Below are 9,633 nucleotides of genomic sequence, written 5' to 3' on the forward strand. Positions count from 1 at the left end.
AAAAAGTTTGTGTCTATTTTTGGATTGTAAAAATTCAGAAAATTAGTTTAGGTTAGTCAAGACATTCCACTTGATCCAGAATTTTTTTATTTTTTTCTGTACTTTTTGCGTACTTGTCAAAGTGAACCATTACAAAAAAATTATTGTGTTTCAGCATTACATAGTAGATTGGAAGGTGGAGCGGAAGAGCAGAATGCTCATCTATCTATCTATCTTTCACCAAAAATATTAAGCCTCAAAAATTTCCTCCTTAAATAAAAATTTATGAATAATTAATTAGTTCTATCGAATATAGCTTTAGTTTTACGCGCTTGCGAAAGAGTAATGGTTATAACAACAAAGATGGCGCATAAAGTAAAATCTCCGATCTCCATATAGTGTCCCACCTCAAGAGCTTTAACTTCTGATAGCATTTTCGCCTCTTTCGCCTCTCTTTGAAACTTTAACACGAGCTTTGTAAATCTACAGTTTGAAAAGGGTGTGCAAAATCTTTTCATTTTTTGACAATGGCTAAGTGCAGCATGATACGTTAATGAGATTTCTTTCAAAACAAACAAATGGCAATTGTGAGAAAAATATAAAGAACTAAAAGTTTTCTGCACACCCTTTTTGACACATTAACTTAAAGGCTGAAATACACTATCATTTTTCAATGATCATTTTTTAATGATACATTCCAATGACGTTAAAAATGGCAAATTTTGGCGCAAATACACTATCATTAAAAACATGAAACTTGAGCATGTTTTCTTTGCAACATGGACTCTGAAGAAGAAATAGCAGCTGCCGTTGTTGTATGTTATCAAAAAATATAGTCAAACGTAGAAAAAGAAAGTACAGAAGTGTATGGATGAAGCCGTGGTTAAATAGGCGAACTGAACTTGACATCTACAATACTACAATACCAAGAGTATACGCGATTTTTAAGAAGCCGCGGAATATTTTTGATGAGCTCCTTAATCTCATAGAAGTTGACATTGAGAAAAAAACAACGCATTAACGAGACCCAATTCGTGTTAAAGTCAAACTAGCCGCAACTTTGAAGTTTTTATCATGTGGGATATCCCACAAGCTGGGCTGGCTTCTCCAAATCTCATTAAAATTTTCAGTCGCTTCTTGCGTCTTCATTCTCGGGTGAATTATCTTGTTTAAATCTTTGTTTTCAACTATGTTTACACCCAAACCTATATCGCGTGCAACAAACACGTGTGCGAAAACAATGGTTTCGATTTAAAACAATAGAAAAAAAATGTCATTGAAAAATTAAAAGTTGAACATGTTCAACTTTTAATTTTTAAGGATCATCGGAAATGAGAGTGTAAAAAATGACATTTTTTTCTGTATACACTGTCATTTTTCAATGATAATTGGAAAATGATCATTGAAAAATGATAGTGTATTTCAGCCTTAAGATTGTTTTAAAGCAGAGGTCAATGCAAAATCATGAGTATGGAAAAAGCTGGAGATTTTGAAAGCTAGCTACTTATTTTCTTCTTTATTGCATATTTATAAATAAGTATTCTGCTGCCTTGGCAAATTAAAAAATTAAACAAAACTGTTTCTATATGCCTAAAAGCCATTTTTTTATGAAATATATGATAAAGAAAGTTCATATTGATATTACACTGACTGGAAAATCCATTTGTTTGAAAGGCTAGAAAAGGGTTATTGCCACCTTAACGGACAAGTGATCACCCTTATCAAAAGAAATTACCTTATACATTTTTTGATTTATTGCGAAGGGACAACAGACTTGAAATTCGCCGAAAATTAACCTTGCAAAGAAAAGTAATGTTTGCGTGACGTTTTTTTTATCAAAGATGGTGTTTTAGTGGCGGGAGTTTGTGAGAGCGTTTTACTGGATTTTTGTAGCTAGGGCTACTTGCAGCTACACCGTAGAACTCCAGGATAATACAACGCTTGTGGCTTTCTAGTCATTTTGTGGTGTATGATACATATAGTAAAAACTACAGCACTTATATAGAATAATTTACATTAGCTGCAAAAGTAACAAATGAAAGGATGGACCTCAACAAGTCAAATGCTTGGAGTCAATAATATGAGGGCAGGACGCCATTGGAGTGTTCCCAAAAGGATATGGAAAATCTTTAATTTTTCAAGTGTTGTCATCAGAAACAATGACAAAAAATTTTCAATACATAAGTTCACAGTTTCAGTAACCATTGTTTAGATAAATCTTTCTATTATTACAACATTCTTATTAAGAATTGAAAAAACTGTAAACAATTATGAATTGGGAGGGCTCTAACCATAAATAAAAGTGAAATAATTTTTTGTGAAATATTGCGAAAAAAAAGTTATATACATTTTCTTCAAACATGTTTTAAGTAGGATTATTGGCAATAACATACTAAATGTTATGTCGTGAGACTAATTATTTAGAAAATGAGAAATATTCATAATGTCCATGTTCAAAGCCTTATTAAATTCACTCTGTTCACTTCCTTTTTTAATACAGAAAATGAGCGACAACTTGAACTGTGAAGAGGTTATTGTCATTGTAGTTACTTGTTTAAATGCAATTATTAAAAATCAAGTGAATTTTCTCGAAAAAATAGGAATAACTTGCGACATATTACGTGATTTCAATTTTGAAGAGAATCCTGTAAAGATGTTGTTTAAGGATCTTTGTCTTTGTCTTTCTTATTTGGATATTGGATATTGAATGGTCATTGCGACTTCATATTTTGCCATCCAAAGGCAATTTTGTGTGGGAGAGAAAGGTATTTAATAAAAACAGAAAATGTCAAAGCTTGTGTTATCGATGAGGCTTATTACTTGGACACATGTATATATATACAAGAATAATTTCTCTGATAAAGTAATGTTAACTGTAAAATGCTATTATGTAGCTATATATAAATTAACAAAGGCAAGAATATCTTGTCACACAGCCACCGGAACAGGTAAAATAGTGATTAAAATGAAACATTATGTCATACTTGGAATAAGAATCCTAACAATAATATCTGTCGATCCAAACAGAAAAAAATGTTTACCTATGCAGAAAAAAAAAGTTGGTGAGGAACGCATTGAAAACAGCAAACTTCAAAATATTATATGTTGTGGTTTAAGGTTTTTGGATATATTTACAACTTTCCTATAAAAAATGTATTAAATAAACACATGTACATTAAAAACTAACATTTGTTTAATTGTGGAACACACCACAATCAAAGACTATGCAGAACCAAATTCTTCTTAAAGTTGCAAAAGAAGATTCGAACGTTTGCACTATTATAGCAACCTCTGCACCTCTGGAACCTTCAACAGTTTTTAGAGGTTAATATGTCTACGCTGTCGTTGGGTCATCTAAAGAATCTGGTCAAGTTTTATTTTTTTTTCATCATATAGTAGTTTTAACATTTAATCCTTTTATTGTTGCATATATCGATCATTATTTATGAGTACATAAAGTTTGTAATCATAATATTTTTCAAAGATGTAACTTAGTTTGGTGGTCATTCTTACCTATTAGCTATTATCCTATCGGAATGGTCTCCAGTCTATTAGGGCGAATAAATACTTGCTTGCTTGCTTGCTTGCTTGCTTGCTTGCTTGCTTGCTTGCTTGCTTGCTTGCTTGCTTGCTTGCTTGCTTACTTACTTACATATACACTGATAGATATATCGGACCACTGCTCAGACCCACTTTACCGGGACCAGTGTAATACTCAATTTAGCTGTGCTAACAAGTATCGCCTGTAGTTAAAATAGTACGTTATACTGTTGAAAGCTTATATGCGTCCATAAAGTGTATTAAATATAACGCATTCTGGTGTGCCGATAAATACTGACAAAAAAGTTGGATAAATTGTTTCGTAGATACTTGCCGGGACTAACTTCTAAGTAATAAAAAACAGGAAAAAGGCATATTTTGCTTATTTTCGATATACCAGATAGCGTCGGCGGTAATAAGACAAATTTTTTTAACATAGATAACCTGACTCTATTAGTTCAAATTGGTTTCTGTTTCCCATTTTGGCGCAATTTATGCTATTTCTTGCATATATTCGAACAATATTTATTGAACAATATTTATTTTTATCTTTTTAATTTGAACAGCTACTTAATCAATTCTTCTTGTCAATGCTTATGATAAGTCGGTACCGACCACGTGGAACTCATTTAGTATACGCAATTCTGGATCAAAATTAAAAGCAACTCACAATGAAATGATAAATTTGTCAGCATCAATTGTCGTCATAACTCTTTTGGTTCTAATTGGTCGCTAGGCAACAAATTGTGCTTTAAAAGCTATTTTTGTGTCTTTTGCAAACCACTGGGCACGCCCGCGATTAACTTTTCAAGGAGAGGTTATTAAGGCAGTTTTATGTTCTGGGTTCAACAGCTACTTACTCAATTCTTCTTGAATTTGTCAATGCTTATGATGAATCGGGACCGACTTCTATATGATCTCAATTGTATATAAATTTCTTAATACTTGTGGTAAGTCGGGACCGACCACGTGGAAGTCACTTAATAGACGCAATTCTTTGTAAGATTCGTTAATTAAAAGCAACTCACAATGAAATGACAAATTTGTCCCGCGTTAAAAAGAGGTCATTAAGGCAGTTTTATTTCTATTTTCTGGATTCAACAGGTACTTAACCAATTGTCCTTGAATTTGTTAATGCTTATGGTAAATCAGGACCGACCACATGGAACCGATTGTCATGGAAAGCAATATTCCTTATGACTCTTAAACTGTTCAAAGAGAGGTCATTAAGGCAGTTTTATTTTATGTTCTGGCTTCAACAGCTACTTAATCAATTCTTCTTGAATTTTTTAATGCTTATGGTCAATCGGGACCAACCACTTGGAACGCACTTAATAGACGCAATTCTTTGTAAGTGCCGTTAGATTAAAAACAACTGATAATGAAATGACAAATCTGTCAGCAGCAACTCTCCCCATGACTCTTTTGGTTCTAATTAGTCTCGGGGCAACAAATTGTGCTTTAAAAGCTATTTTTGTGCCTTTCCAAACAACTGGGCACGACCGCGTTAACTTTTCTAAGAAAGTTTATTAAGGCAGTTTTATTTTTATGTTCTGGATTCAACAGGTACTTAATTCTTCTTGAATTTGTTAATGCTTATGATAAATCGGGACCGCCTTCTATATGATTTTAATTGTATGTGAATCTCTTTAATAATAGCCGTCGTTTGTCTGTGTGTCTGCGAAAGCGGGGTCCCGTAACGGAAACACGAAGTTTTTAAAATGCGCACGAATATCAAATGCCATATATTTTTATCCACTTTGTTGCGACGCGTAAATTTAAAGGACGAGTGAACGCGACGGGCGACCCCGTGGATTTTTCCACGGGTTAACGACTTTTCTAAATAATAGAGGTAAGTCGGGACTGACCACGTGGAAGTCACTTTATAGACGCAATTCTTTATAAGTTTCGTTATATTAAAAGCAACTCACAATAAAATGACAAATTTGTCACTGGGCAGCAACTTGCACAATAAAAGCTATTTTAGTACCTTTTGCAAACCACTGGGCACGCCCGCGGTTAACTTTTCAAAGAGAGTTCATTAAGGCACTTTTATTTTTATGTTCCGAGTTCAACAGCTACTTGCTCAATTCTCCCTGAATTTGTCAATTCTTATGGTCAATGGGGACCAACCACTTCGAACTTACTTAATCGACGCAATTGTTTGTAAGTTTCGGTAGATTACAAACAATTCATAATGAAATGACAAATTTGTCAGCAGCAACTGTCCTTATGACTCTTTTGGTTCTAATTGGTCGCTAGGCAACAAATTGTGCTTTAAAAGCTATTTTTGTGTCTTTTGCAAACCACTGGGCACGCCAGCGATTAACTTTTCAAGGAGAGGTCATTAAGGCAGTTTTATGTTCTGGGTTCAACAGCTACTTACACAATTCTTCTTGAATTTGTCAATGCTTATGATAAATCGGGACCGATTTCTATATGATCTCAATTGTATATAAATTTCTTAATACTTGTGGTAAGTCGGGACCGACCACGTGGAAGTCACTTAATAGACGCAATTCTTTATAAGATTCGTTAATTAAAAGCAACTCACAATGAAATGACAAATTTGTCCCGCGTTGAAAAGAGGTCATTAAGGCAGTTTTATTTCTATTTTTTGGATTCAACAGGTACTTAACCAATTGTCCTTGAATTTGTTAATGCTTATGGTAAATCAGGACCGACCACATGGAACCGATTGTCATGGAAAGCAATATTCCTTATGACTCTTAAACTGTTCAAAGAGAGGTCATTAAGGCAGTTTTATTTTATGTTCTGGCCTCAATAGCTACTTAATCAATTCTTCTTGAATTTGTCAATGCTTATGGTCAATCGGGACCAACCACTTGGAACTCACTTAATAGACGCAATTTTTTGTAAGTGCCGTTAGATTAAAAACAACTGATAATGAAATGACAAATCTGTCAGCAGCAACTGTCCCCATGACTCTTTTGGTTCTAATTAGTCTCGGGGCAACAAATTGTGCTTTAAAAGCTATTTTTGTGCCTTTCCAAACAACTGGGCACGACCGCGTTAACTTTTCTAAGAAAGTTTATTAAGGCAGTTTTATTTTTATGTTCTGGATTCAACAGGTACTTAATTCTTCTTGAATTTGTTAATGCTTATGATAAATCGGGACCGACTTCTATATGATTTTAGTTGTATGTGAATCTCTTTAATAATAGCCGTCGTTTGTCTGTGTGTCCGCGAAAGCGGCGTCCCGTAACGGAAACACGAAGTTTTTAAAATGCGCACTAATATCAAATGCCATATATTTTTATCCACTTTGTTGCGACGCGTAAATTTAAAGGACGAGTGAACGCGACGGGCGACCCCGTGGATTTTTCCACGGGTTAACGACTTTTCTTAATAATAGAGGTAAGTCGGGACTGACCACGTGGAAGTCACTTAATAGACGCAATTTTTTATAAGTTTCGTTATATTAAAAGCAACTCACAATAAAATGACAAATTTGTCTCTGGGCAGCAACTTGCACAATAAAAGCTATTTTAGTACCTTTTGCAAACCACTGGGCACGCCCGCGGTTAACTTTTCAAAGAGAGTTCATTAAGGCACTTTTATTTTTATGTTCCGAGTTCAACAGCTACTTGCTCAATTCTCCCTGAATTTGTCAATTCTTATGGTCAATGGGGACCAACCACTTCGAACTTACTTAATCGACGCAATTGTTTGTAAGTTTCGGTAGATTACAAACAATTCATAATGAAATGACAAATTTGTCAGCAGCAACTGTCCTTATGACTCTTTTGGTTCTAATTGGTCGCTAGGCAACAAATTGTGCTTTAAAAGCTATTTTTGTGTCTTTTGCAAACCACTGGGCACGCCAGCGATTAACTTTTCAAGGAGAGGTCATTAAGGCAGTTTTATGTTCTGGGTTCAACAGCTACTTACACAATTCTTCTTGAATTTGTCAATGCTTATGATAAATCGGGACCGATTTCTATATGATCTCAATTGTATATAAATTTCTTAATACTTGTGGTAAGTCGGGACCGACCACGTGGAAGTCACTTAATAGACGCAATTCTTTATAAGATTCGTTAATTAAAAGCAACTCACAATGAAATGACAAATTTGTCCCGCGTTGAAAAGAGGTCATTAAGGCAGTTTTATTTCTATTTTTTGGATTCAACAGGTACTTAACCAATTGTCCTTGAATTTGTTAATGCTTATGGTAAATCAGGACCGACCACATGGAACCGATTGTCATGGAAAGCAATATTCCTTATGACTCTTAAACTGTTCAAAGAGAGGTCATTAAGGCAGTTTTATTTTATGTTCTGGCCTCAATAGCTACTTAATCAATTCTTCTTGAATTTGTCAATGCTTATGGTCAATCGGGACCAACCACTTGGAACTCACTTAATAGACGCAATTTTTTGTAAGTGCCGTTAGATTAAAAACAACTGATAATGAAATGACAAATCTGTCAGCAGCAACTGTCCCCATGACTCTTTTGGTTCTAATTAGTCTCGGGGCAACAAATTGTGCTTTAAAAGCTATTTTTGTGCCTTTCCAAACAACTGGGCACGACCGCGTTAACTTTTCTAAGAAAGTTTATTAAGGCAGTTTTATTTTTATGTTCTGGATTCAACAGGTACTTAATTCTTCTTGAATTTGTTAATGCTTATGATAAATCGGGACCGACTTCTATATGATTTTAGTTGTATGTGAATCTCTTTAATAATAGCCGTCGTTTGTCTGTGTGTCCGCGAAAGCGGCGTCCCGTAACGGAAACACGAAGTTTTTAAAATGCGCACTAATATCAAATGCCATATATTTTTATCCACTTTGTTGCGACGCGTAAATTTAAAGGACGAGTGAACGCGACGGGCGACCCCGTGGATTTTTCCACGGGTTAACGACTTTTCTTAATAATAGAGGTAAGTCGGGACTGACCACGTGGAAGTCACTTAATAGACGCAATTTTTTATAAGTTTCGTTATATTAAAAGCAACTCACAATAAAATGACAAATTTGTCTCTGGGCAGCAACTTGCACAATAAAAGCTATTTTAGTACCTTTTGCAAACCACTGGGCACGCCCGCGGTTAACTTTTCAAAGAGAGTTCATTAAGGCACTTTTATTTTTATGTTCCGAGTTCAACAGCTACTTGCTCAATTCTCCTTGAATTTGTCAATTCTTATGGTCAATCGGGACCAACCACTTCGAACTTACTTAATCGACGCAATTGTTTGTAAGTTTCGGTAGATTACAAACAATTCATAATGAAATGACAAATTTGTCAGCAGCAACTGTCCTTATGACTCTTTTGGTTCTAATTGGTCGCTAGGCAACAAATTGTGCTTTAAAAGCTATTTTTGTGTCTTTTGCAAACCACTGGGCACGCCCGCGATTAACTTTTCAAGGAGAGGTCATTAAGGCAGTTTTATGTTCTAGGTTCAACAGCTACTTACTCAATTCTTCTTGAATTTGTCAATGCTTATGATAAATCGGGACCGACTTCTATATGATCTCAATTGTATATAAATTTCTTAATACTTGTGGTAAGTCGGGACCGACCACGTGGAAGTCACTTAATAGACGCAATTCTTTGTAAGATTCGTTAATTAAAAGCAACTCACAATGAAATGACAAATTTGTCCCGCGTTAAAAAGAGGTCATTAAGGCAGTTTTATTTCTATTTTTTGGATTCAACAGGTACTTAACCAATTGTCCTTGAATTTGTTAATGCTTATGGTAAATCAGGACCAACCACATGGAACCGATTGTCATGGAAAGCAATATTCCTTATGACTCTTAAACTGTTCAAAGAGAGGTCATTAAGGCAGTTTTATTTTATGTTCTGGCTTCAACAGCTACTTAATCAATTCTTCTTGAATTTTTTAATGCTTATGGTCAATCGGGACCAACCACTTGGAACTCACTTAATAGACGCAATTCTTTGTAAGTGCCGTTAGATTAAAAACAACTGATAATGAAATGACAAATCTGTCAGCAGCAACTCTCCCCATGACTCTTTTGGTTCTAATTAGTCTCGGGGCAACAAATTGTGCTTTAAAAGCTATTTTTGTGCCTTTCCAAACAACTGGGCACGACCGCGTTAACTTTTCTAAGAAAGTTTATTAAGGC

This window comes from Hydractinia symbiolongicarpus, chromosome 9 (assembly GCF_029227915.1).
Source record: "Hydractinia symbiolongicarpus strain clone_291-10 chromosome 9, HSymV2.1, whole genome shotgun sequence".
Lineage (NCBI taxonomy): Eukaryota > Metazoa > Cnidaria > Hydrozoa > Anthoathecata > Hydractiniidae > Hydractinia > Hydractinia symbiolongicarpus.